General features: G+C 42.0%; 1 non-coding gene across 1 annotated transcript; it reads right to left on the bottom strand.

Moving 5' to 3' along the window:
- Positions 1–2,829: 2,829 nt before the first annotated feature.
- On the bottom strand, positions 2,830–2,904 carry Trnas-cga (transfer RNA serine (anticodon CGA)). The gene has a single exon. It is a non-coding gene; the product is annotated as a tRNA-Ser (tRNA).
- Positions 2,905–12,321: the final 9,417 nt, after the last annotated feature.

A 12,321-nucleotide genomic window follows, 5' to 3' on the forward strand; every position in this document is an offset into this window, starting at 1 on the left:
ATGGCCTTTTCATGACCACGCCTCTATGCAGGGTGGAAATTTCCTATCTTGCGTGGATATGTATGTGACTCGGGAATTGATGTCTTTCTCAGGATCTCACCAGCGTTGGTGGCACATTCTTCCGATGTTTTTCTGCATTCCTGTGAAAGCAGCCGCACAACACATCTTTGCAATGGCTCTCTCTACGTGAGACCTGGACAGTCTCATGTTTGTGTGTCGTCTAAGAACCAGCTGGCTTTTGCGATTTACAAGGAACGTCCTTACTGTCCAGAAAACATCTTTTACAGCTAGCTGACGTTTCCCACCCGCCTCTCTGTGCGAATTCTTTGTGCTTTGTGTACGCTCCTCCCAGTTCCTGTGGGGCTGCTGCAACTATTGACACATTCTTGCTTTCTAAGGCAGGCAAAACGGCTGCTGCCAGGGCTAAAGAGTTCACTTGCTTTCACGTATGCATTCTTGATGTTCTGTTCTAGTGGCTGCAGAAGTACATCAGTTTTCGGCACGCTTCTCATTCTCCTCCAGGGGCTTTGCAACGTGTCCATTCTTAGGCGAGGTGAAGGAGTCCGCCCTGCTACCCTCTGTGTGGTTACAGAACGGCTGCAGTGTCCGCGTCTCGGGCGCTCGCTGCATGGCGTCCGACCAGGTTTTTCTTGTGCTGCTGGCGGTGTGAGACAGCGAAGGTGGCCCCTGGTGGAGTTACCAGACGTCTTTGACAATGAGAGCACTTAGCGACTTCCAACAAACTTTAAACATCATTTCAAACCTTCTATGAGCCTTTTCTTCCTGGTATGTTTAACGCCAAGTATTTCACACAGCAACTTATTTGTAAAGTAATCAGACACTTAAAGCTGTGTTATCCCTGGAAGTCCAATTCTGTAAGGAATCGCAGTGGGAAGGGGGGTTTACTAGTTAGAGACAGTGATCATGCTTTGTTATGAAACATTTAGCAGCTCTCAAATTTTTTTCTGTTACGCCAGAATTTGGATGTGTACCCATTCGTACATCAGGCAATATGCCTGTTCTGCCCATATATATGTCAGCATTGCAGCGTCAACAGTCGTTATTACTTCATGCATTCATGCACGAAGGGTAGCAATGTGTAGACTCGATCCTAGTTGTAATCCCTCAATTAGAACTTCAATGGCGTGGCATCAGGAGAGGGTGGGGACCATGTGCTGGAACCATCACTGCCCATCTGTCTCTCAAGAAATGTTTTCTTCAGCACGTCCCGCACATTCTAACTCCAATGCGTGGGTGCACCATCATGCTGGAAGATGCAGCTTTCGATCTGTGCTAGTAGGAAGGGTTTGAGCAAATGGCTCTGAGCACTATGGGACTCAACATCTTTAGGTCATAAGTCCCCTAAAACTTAGAACTACTTAAACCTAACTAACCTAAGGACATCACACACACCCATGCCCGAGGCAGGATTCGAACCTGCGACCGTAGCAGTCCCGCGGTTCCGGGCTACAGCGCCAGAACCGCTAGACCACCGCGGCCGGCGGTTTGAGCACGTGCCCGTTTAAAGAAATCTGGACATCATGAAAGCTCAAAATATTTACGGTGTTGGACAAAAATAAGGGAATTCCGCGAGAAATGCATAGTTAAACATAAATGCATATGCTAGCCAAGCCTGCAAGTTGCGCTCTTGGGTTTGACCATGGATGGCATCTGCGCGATACCCTCAATACGTTGCAAGTGCCAGTCATGGTCAGAACAGTGTTCTGCGTGGTAGTGAGTGTATTATGTCGGAGCTAAGTGAATTTGAAGGGGGACAAATTTGTGTGGTGGGTGATTCCGTAACCAAGGTAACTGCAATTCGCGGCGTTTGAAGACGCGGTATGTCGAGGATTTATACCACATACATGTAAAGCGAAAAAATATCGTCGCTAAGTCACAACACGGATACAAGTTTGTGTTAGGTGATCGTGACAGAAGGTCGTGGAAAAGGAATGTGACGGAAAATAATTGGACGACAGCTGCAAAAGTCACTACAGAACTGAATGTCGCACTCTCAAACCCTGTGAGCACTAAAACAACATGAAGGGAGCTCCAGGAGCAAGGAAAACTAGAATTCCAAGATCACTCATCAAGGATGGAAATGTCCGTAAAAGGAAAACGTGGTGCCGAAGCCATAAAAAGTGGAATATGGAGCAACGGAAGAAAGACATTTGGTCAGATGGGTCTACTTTCACAGTCTTTCTAACTTCTGGGCGAGTGTATGTCCTAAGAGTTACATGGTGGGAGTTCGATGATGATCTGGGCAGCTATGTCGTGGTATTCCACGGGCATCAAGGTTACTCTGCAAAGTCTCATTTCCGCCGAGCATTATGTGACTATTTTGAAATTTTGTTTCCAATGATGAGCCCGTGTTCCAAGGCGACACGGTTCCTGTTCACATAGCTCGCATCGGTCAGGACTGGTTTTATGAGCACTAGTATGAAGTGTCGCATCTCCCCTGACCATGACAGTCACGATATGTGAATTTTATTGAACTTCTGTCGTCTACTTTGGAGAGAAGGGTGCGTAATCGCTATCCACCTCCATGCCCGTTACCTGAACTTTCTGCTATTTAGCAGGAAGAATGGTGAAAGATTCTCTTGAAAACCGCACAGTACCTGTATTTACCCATTCCGAGACGACTGTAAGCTGTTTTGATGCCAATGGTTTTCCTACACCGTACTGGGCAGGTAATGTGTTGTGTTCTTTGTGTTTCCATATTTCTGTCCACCCCCTGTACATGTAATACTAGCAGCAATACGAAATGGAACAAACATGTAAAATCGGTAAGATAGAAGGCAATGAAACTTCCTGGCAGATTAAAACTGTGTGCCCGACCGAGACTCGAACTCGGGACCTTTGCCTTTCGCGGGCAAGTGCTCTACCAACTGAGCTATCGAAGCACGACTCACGCCCGGTACTCACAGCTTTACTTTTGCCAGTACCTCGTCTCCTACCTTCCAAACTTTACAGAAGCTCTCCTGCGAACCTTGCAGAACTAGCACTCCTGAAAGAAAGGATATTGCGGAGACATGGCTTAGCCACAGCCTGGGGGATGTTTCCAGAATGAGATTTTCACTCTGCAGTGGAGTGTGCGCTGATATGAAACTTCCTGGCAGATTAAAACTGTGTGCCCGACCGAGACTCGAACTCGGGACCTCGGGCCCGCGAAAGGCAAAGGTCCCGAGTTCGAGTCTCGGTCGGGCACACAGTTTTAATCTGCCAGGAAGTTTCATATCAGCGCACACTCCGCTGCAGAGTGAAAATCTCATTCTGGAAACATCCCCCAGGCTGTGGCTAAGCCATGTCTCAGCAATATCCTTTCTTTCAGGAGTGCTAGTTCTGCAAGGTTCGCAGGAGAGCTTCTGTAAAGTTTGGAAGGTAGGAGACGAGGTACTGGCAGAAGTAAAGCTGTGAGTACCGGGCGTGAGTCGTGCTTCGGTAGCTCAGTTGGTAGAGCACTTGCCCGCGAAAGGCAAAGGTCCCGAGTTCGAGTCTCGGCCCGGCACACAGTTTTAATCTGCCAGGAAGTTTCATATCAGTGCACACTCCGCTGCAGAGTGAAAATCTCATTCTGGAAGATAGAAGACAAATGAAAACTTCAGTTTGTTAGAAGGGTTCTGTGTTCAAATGGCTCTGAGCACTATGGGACTTAACTTCTGAGGTCATCAGTCCCCTAGAACTTAGAACTACTTAAACCTAACTAACCTAAGGACATCACACACATCCATGCCCGAGGCAGGATTCGAACCTATGACCGTAGCGGTCGCGCGGTTCCAGACTGAAGCGCCTAGAACCGCTCGGCCACTCTGGCCAGCAGGGTTCTGGGAGAAACCATTAGATCTGTATAGGAAACAGCATACAAAACGTTATTGTGGCTAATTGTAGAATGTAGCTTCATGTTTGTAACCTTTATCAAGTAGGAATGACAGCAGAGATTGATAAATTCGGAGATACGCTGTTAGGATCGCAAAACTTTGAAATGGCCCATACGAAAGTGGAGTGATCTTTGTACTAACTGCATACAGAGCTCAGGTCTCGTAGCACAAAACTTCACGTAATTGCAGATTGTTATCGTCTGCACCTTCTGCCGTGTTGCACTTAGGGAAGAAGTTTCGATTAGTCTCTACCTTCAGAATGATTTACTTATTCCTTGTTCTAAAGTGTGTATTGAAACGTCCCCTTTGAAAAATTAATGAATTACTGTGCTGATAAACCTCTTACATTATTTGATTTTCAAACAGCTGAGCAGAACTGAACGTACTCTGACATTTCGCTCTTTACCTATTCTGATCAACACAAAACTGAGACACAATATTTTTAGCGCAACGCAATCTGACATTCAATAATCCCTACAAAAGAATGGCCCTGACTAACATTAACCTATACCTTTCACAAATCACTTACCTCACAAAAATCTTCGTTACTCGAACTACTGCAATACAGCGAGCGCCATTACTGCCAGCTAAATAAAAGATTCTAACTACTGAAGGCACTTACTACTGATAGGCATAGTTAGCAAATGAAAGACTTTGATAGAGAACAAACAATGTATTTACCTTAATAGTGTTCAAAAGTCATAATACATATAGCAGTTCATGACATCCAGTCTTACAAATTTACTGTATCTGATAAACACAGGTCCAGATCATCCGCTCTCAAAACTCCGCCATTTCTCTCCCGACATCCACCACTGCTGGCGGCTCACCTCCAACTGCGCAACGCTACGCGCTGTTAACAGCCAACTGCCCAGCACTACAATAGTATATACTCCAACAATGCAAACCAACCACAGCCTTCAAACAGCACAGTCAGTGATTTTCATATAGAGCGCTACGTGGCGTTACCAACATAAAAACCTAAACAGCCTACTTACATAGCCCTCATGCTCCCCACAAAAAATTTTATAAATTGTTTTGGGCAGTGGCCAATACATATTTGAAAAAAATTTTTCATAATTACAACAACAAAGATACCAAATGCACACACTTATTGATACAATGTTGATCAAAAGCTAAAATTTTCTCCAGTCCATAAAGACAGTCCTGATCATTCATCACAGTAAAATTGCACTGTTTTTTTTCTCAAAGTCTGAGCAGTAAAAGAAAATGCACACGGAAGTAGTGGATTTCCATGTAGTCTTGAACAAGTAGTGTTGTCCTTCCAACGGAAAGACAGTGCTGACTCTTGACATGCAGATAGGTAATGGGCCACGACAGACCAAACCCACAGCAGAGTCAGTCAAAGTTTTGAAGAATATTGGTAGGTGGGTCATCACAGAGCAGACCCACTGTAGTCCTGGTAGAGATTATGGTATTGGTGGGCCACCAGAGGTGCGGACCCACTGCAGTCCTTGCAGAAATAATGGTATTGGAGGGCCATCAAAGATGCAGACCCACTATAGTCCTTGTAGGGACGGCCAGCAGCCATCTGTTGCGACTGTGCAGGCGCACAATCACCATCGAAGAGCCTTGTGGATAATATAGCAAGTCCATAAATCACCACTTGTGCACTCACAAAGTTTTTGGAGTTTACCTTAGAACCAGCAGTGTTGTTAACCAGTCCCTTGCTGAATTATCAACACATGTGCGAGCACTAACAGTCTGAACTTCTCATCTATTGTGGATATACTTTGACCAACAGAAACGTGTGCAGTGAAATGAAACTCAATTTGAAGAACTGGTGTCTATACAATTATAAATTTGCGACATGAGAATACAATTACAAAAGTAAAAAATACATCATTAAAGGACATAACGATACAGATAACATTTGTAGTAATACGGGCTTTACAAAAGAATAGAAATAAACATATACATCAGTGTTACAAGAATTATGACATAAGTAAATACATAAAAGGACAGAATAACTTTCGAAACATCAACTTCACACGTGAGCATTAAAACAAAACAGAATAAATAATGTCTAAACAGCTTTACAAAGTAAATAACATATTATAAATGCAAATTATATTTGAGGATAACAGTATTCCTCATCATAGTGAATGTAGCTGAGTATTGGAAAAATTCTACAACATAAGTCTTATCAGATAAACACATAAAGACAGGAAGAACAGAAATACACAAGGTACACAGACACATAGTAGAATAACACAAAAGGAAAGGACAGGGTTTGTTTTCAGTGTGACATTTGGTACTGCAGTCCAACCCAAAACTTCATTTCATAGATGTTTCCTCTTATTTCAACTTTTTTTTAATACCTTGTCAATGCATTTCTTCCAATTCATCACAACTCATTCTCTTATATAGCCTACCACCTCTTAAGCTGACTTAAATCTACTGAGCTCAGATGCTAAACTAAGGGACGAGGCAATGCAGCAGTACAAAACAATTAACACAAACAGCAATGACAAAAAAATGCAAATTGGCAAAACAAGCAGCAATATATATAAATTAGCAAAGCAAATGCAACATTACAACTAATGTAAGGCAATGTGCAGCAAATAAGAAAAATAAATCAGTAGTAAAACTGGCTTAACAGAGTAATACAAAGTGAAATTCAGTAGCACTATGCCTGGCAAACAGCAGCAGCAAATGCTATAACTTATACCTAAACATGACAAAGCTCAAGCAGAAAAAATAGTACAGTAAAGACAACAATGCAGATAAGGGAAATGTATATTCACATCTTAATGTCTATGTAATTAAAGTGGTGCACCACAACTTATTCTACAAAAAGTTACCAAGTACTTGAAAAGAAATTTATGTATGCAGTTACTGTTATTAGTCCCTTCTTATTGTTCTTTCCTTTCCAAGTGCTCCTTTTTCGAAGAATGTGGATCATAAAATTATTATTTAATAGAGCTGTTGACAGAAAGTGTTCACATTAGCAAATCCATTTAATTTTATTTTATAAAACCAATGCTGCAACACAGCTGGAAAACTGATATCAAATGAAATAACCAACTATGTAAAGCAAAGCATAACAATATCATTCAATAGTCATGTGGCATTTCATAAGTTAGTAGAAATTCCCTCAATTCTCGTAGAAAGACACTTGTCATAATCAGGTTTGCAGATGTAAGAATATTTCCCATCAATTCATAAGCATTTCAGTAATGAGCACAAAGTACGTGCTCCACAGTATAATCATATGTGTGTCATATTTGCGATGCTTTCTACAAAGAAATGTCAATAGCAAGGATAATGGCCTCTTTTTTTTTCTCCACCTAATGGCTTCCTTTTTTCAGGCGACTATAACTCAGCTGGGCGCCCATTACGCATTACGTCAAGGTCACTTACCTTCCTTAATGGAACATTTACAACAGCGGTCTCCGCTACAGTGACAGTTTGATACCAATAAAAATTCATAGGTCGAAAAATTATGGTAGAAATGTATAGAAACGAAATCTCATGAGTAGCAGTGTTGATATACACTCACGCATGTACACACGTTTCATAACTCTTAAATTACGATGCTTGGTTTCCAACATCCTCTTTTACAAATCAAAGTCCCTAACCACTACTCATTATTCCTTACTTTATTACACATATACATATTCGTCGACACTTCTTCAATATTTCATACGTAGCATAATCAAATTCCTCTTATAGCATCAGCTTATTGATCATAAACATACCTAAACAGCATAATACACATCGTCGTTGTAATAATAACATCATAACAGATCAATCAGATCTCAAAATCGTCTCAGCTTCTTTCAATAATTTCAAAACCTAAAAAAATTTTATCTGCTCATTTCAATAGTGTCATCTACCTCAAACGTACTTTAAAAATCATGATCCCATACCAAATACATGATTCAAAGCTCTCATGGTATCACTATGGTTCCGAAAAAAATATGAACAGTTCACAAAGTACAGATAAAATACAATTTCGTAAGTGTGAAGTTATCCAACTGTGTAATTGCGTACGCATCTGTCACTGACGTAGTAATAAAAACATGTTTGCCTTTCTCAGTTAAATGATCAGATAGCTGTGTAATTTATGTGTTAGAGAAATATGGTACCGATGTGTAAAGTTGTATAAGCAAATACCATATTAGCTAGGGCTTCTTGTGCTTGCCAAACACATGGTACACAAAGTAATCGTGTACCCCCTGAGGATTAATGTAATTATACCCTCAAGTGTTACAAATTACAGCAATGGAATGAAATGTATCACGGAAAACCTTTGTATCTTTGTAATTCAAAAATCTTTAAAAATAAATGTTTTAAGTACAAATATAATCACTGAAATACGTGTACTGTAGCGCTGGTAAAAATGTGCCAAGTGTCGTAATTATCGTCGTCCGTAAGCAAAGTTCTGTGGAAGTCAATGTACTTACCTCGTTATAAACAAAATCGAAATGCTATGCGTATAGTAGTTATTATGTACATTACCATGATCAAGAAAATACTATACTGTAACGTATTGTTGTGCTACGAGAAAGGCTGTCTCATTGTAGCTATACCACAAAAGTTACTACTAAAACATGTTTTACTTTCCAGAAGAATTCAGAAAAACTGTGCAGATATAAAACAGATACAGCATAAAAGCAACAATGTAAATTGTGTCACACATTAGTAGTGTCGTGATATAATCGTGCAGCTGTCAAAGAAACCAAATGCTAAGTCATCTTTAATCTCACAGAATGTACTTCAAATAAAGAATGTCATTTCAAGTAAACCAAAATGTTGCATTAAGGTCTCATTAGCAGTATACGTTCTAAGTATGTAAGCCTTATAGTCGTTACGTAATCGTGCAACTAACAAGCAAGAATGAACACACACAGTAACACTGTGTCCTCTGTTCGCTATAACAATGCATTTGTAATTACTTGTCTAAATAAGTTCCCTAGGTTCTTGACTGGATAGTTAACTTTAGAACATAGTTGCATGTTAACAGTTTCTAAGTGTGACAAGAAGTACTAGTAACGTGAAGTGAAAAATTTTAAAGTAAAGACTAAATTAAAAAGCAGATTATCTCTCAATAAATGGTTTTACATGTGAAATGTGATGCAATCCTTTACTCTTCATAGTACTCAGAGTTTCAAATTGAACGCAATTATCATGCGGTATACGTCGGTAAAGAATACTGGAATTTTTGTCAAGGTTAGCGTCTATGTTATTATTCTCTGAGCCAGCCGGCGTACGTGGCTGCCTGCGGTGCGAGTCGCTTCGTTACTGGGATTTGGTGGTCTACCTTCTACAAATTCACCTTGTCGAGAGGGCCCTGGCCTGTTTGAAGCCCGCCAGTTCTAATGAAATTCAGGTCTGTCGTTACGATTATATCGTCTGTCGTCATGTCGGTAGGTGCTGTAATTTTTTTCTTGTCGGTCACGTGGTGGAGAATTTCTCCCTGAATCGTAACTGCGCGCTGAACTGTTGCGTCTGAAGTTATTCTGTCTCCCTTGATAATAATTATTTTGGTTCCCATATTGTCTGTTTCTCTGATTGTCTCTGTGATAGTCATTACCGCGGAGAGGTGATCTTTCCCTGCAATTATTAGTGCTCTGCCAATGGTTGTCATACGGGTGGTGCCTGTTTTGGTCACGATTTACTTTGTAAGAATAGCCTTGTCGTGTCCAGTTATTATTTCTTTTGTCCCGGTATTGTGACGGATGTGACCTGTAATTGTTGTGTTCCTGTTTTCGCGTCCCGCGATTGTCAGTGTCAATTTCAAATTCTTGTAACAGTCCCTGAAAAGCTTCAATGTCGTCTTTGCAACGTCCCTCCAAAATAATATGTTCAGGCAATTTGATTAAGCAAATGCGGATGAGTTCTGAGGGACTGTATGGGTTTGAAAGATACTGATTCTTATGTAACATGTCTTCGAAATATTTGACAAGACTGGAAAATTCAGATTGTTCGGAATGTTTCATCATTATGATGCTATGTTTTACTCGGTCTTGTGTAGCTTGAGACCAAGGCAAGGAGGGAAGGCAAGATAAAATTCTTCTTCACTGTGACAATCGTGAATGATCGATCGCATTCTTACAGCTGGTTCATTCTCTAAGTAGCCCCACATAAATTCTAACCTCTGCTCCAATGACCAGTTGGGAGGAAAACAATGAGAGTATTGATGGAGCCATGCTTGTGGATGAATGTCGTTGCCAGAATTCTCAAATGTTTTGAATTTACGTGTAGTAATGAACAACTTATAGTCAAAACCATTGTGTCGGTGAGTCGCATATCGGTCATTGTTACGTCGTGTCCGCGGTTCCATCTCAAAATTCGGTGCACCTTGCCAGTTTCTTTCATACTTTCCGAATTGCCCTGTGCTATTATTTTGTGGCTTTTCCGTATTTCTAAGTCCCTCTTCCCGTGTTGGAGCGCGAGTCTCCTCTGAAATATGTAATTCTTGTATTACTTGTGCCAACTGATCTTGTACTTCGCGGATTTCTCTTTTGTACTATGTATTGATTTGATTCTGATTTTGTTTGAACTTTCTAATTTGTTCATACTCTTCTGTGTCATTAAAGACTACCGGTCTTGTGTCATTCAGATCATCATCTACCTTCGTTGACAAGTTAGTGAACTGAACCGAAAGTTCGGCTATTTTCTCCGATAATGAATTGATTTCCTCCGTGTGTCTTTCCGAACCAAGTTTCAGTGTGTCCATTTGTGTTGAAATCGTATCTGCTGTGTCCTTTAAGTTTTCCTGAATTTTTGCAAGTTGCGTAACCGAATCGGTAGATGCAACTGAGTCAAATTTAGCCTGCAAGGTCTCGTGATTTTCATGAACAATAGTTTGCAGTTCTTTGATGGCTGCTTCGTGATTCTGTAATGCATTTTCATGCCGCGAAACAATAGGTTGGAAATGCTCACAAATTTGTATTTTTAGGTCATTACAGACTTTTTGACATTTCGATTCGATTTTAAGTAACTCAGCAGTTAAACCTTCATGTGTGATTCTTGAGTTTCTCCCGGCGTATTTGATAATCAAAATATCCACGGGTGTGCTGCCGGTCTATAGTGTCCAACGGGCACAATATTTCGGCGATCATACATGTCGCCATCATCAGGTGAACTGACGGACTGAGCTCCTGTGAACGTGCCGGCACGGAGATCCGTACGCTATGGCTGCTCAGAGGGAACTGGGTTCGGTCGCGGCGGCGGCCGATTTAAATACCCTCCGCCCGCTGCGCGCTCCCTCCGCCGTCAGCGCCCCGCGCCGCGGTCGCGCGGTGGAACAGATTGCGACGGCGTCTGAGATGACGTCGGTGTGATGGCTCTGTCCGCCGTGGTCGTCACAACTAATCGTTTGCTCGATTTACTCTTGATTAACCCAATCGCTGGTTCCCAAGCCTTGCTAAGATTACAGCCACAGTCACGGTTTATGAGGTCGTCGTTGGTGCGAATTTCGATGGCCTCTCTAACAACGCTGTCCCAGTATCTCGACGTCTGTACCAGAATCCTCGTGCGGTCATACTCCATGGCGTGATTTTCCGACAAACAATGTTCAGCGACCGCCGACTTGCTCGGATACATCAGTCGAGTGTGCCTCTGGTGTTTACGGCATCGATCCTCGACGGTACGCATCGTCTGACCAATATACGACTTACCACATTGACGCGGAATCTGGTACACGCCGGCCTTCCTCAAACCGAGGTCATCTTTGGCGCTCCCCACCAGTGGACGAGTTTTATTCGGAGGACAAAACACAGTTCCGACCCGGTGTTTCTTCAGAATGCGGGCGATTTTCCCCGAGAGTGCGCCTGTGTATGGAATAAATGCAGTGCCTACCTCCTCCCTCGTGACTTCATCCATATCAACAGGTTGTGCTGCAGTGGTTGGGCGGAGAGCACGTTGAATCTGTATTTCGTAAAAATGGGTACTCAGAGCAAAGAAGTCGCTGGTGGAACCAGAAGAATGGGCTCCCACAAGGTAGTGTTTTATACCCCCTACTTTTCAGTTCGTATACATATGACGAACCAGTTGGACCAACGACATGAAGTTTTATCTATGCTGATGATGTAGCCATTGCCTGCCAATCCAGATCAATGAAACAGATGAGAGAAACTTAGCAGATGCCTTGGAAATACTAACTGAATATTACAACGGGAACCAGCTCCGACCGAATCCAGCAAAGACGCAGACTTGTTTATTTCATGTGAACAATAAAGAAGCAAACAGAGAATTACAATTGGAATGGAACTCAGTTAAACTTAAACACTACCAAAACTCAGTTTATCTTGGAGTCACGTTAGATCGCATTGTCTTACAGGAAACAGGTAGAAAAAACTAGAGCGAAAGTCAACACACGGAACGGTATAATCCGCAAACTTCCCAACTCACAATGGGGAGCAAATCCTGAAATTCTACGTGTATCATCCCTGGAATTGTGCTTTGCTCCAGC

The sequence above is a fragment of the Schistocerca nitens genome, chromosome 7 (genome assembly GCF_023898315.1).
Source record: "Schistocerca nitens isolate TAMUIC-IGC-003100 chromosome 7, iqSchNite1.1, whole genome shotgun sequence".
NCBI lineage: Eukaryota > Metazoa > Arthropoda > Insecta > Orthoptera > Acrididae > Schistocerca > Schistocerca nitens.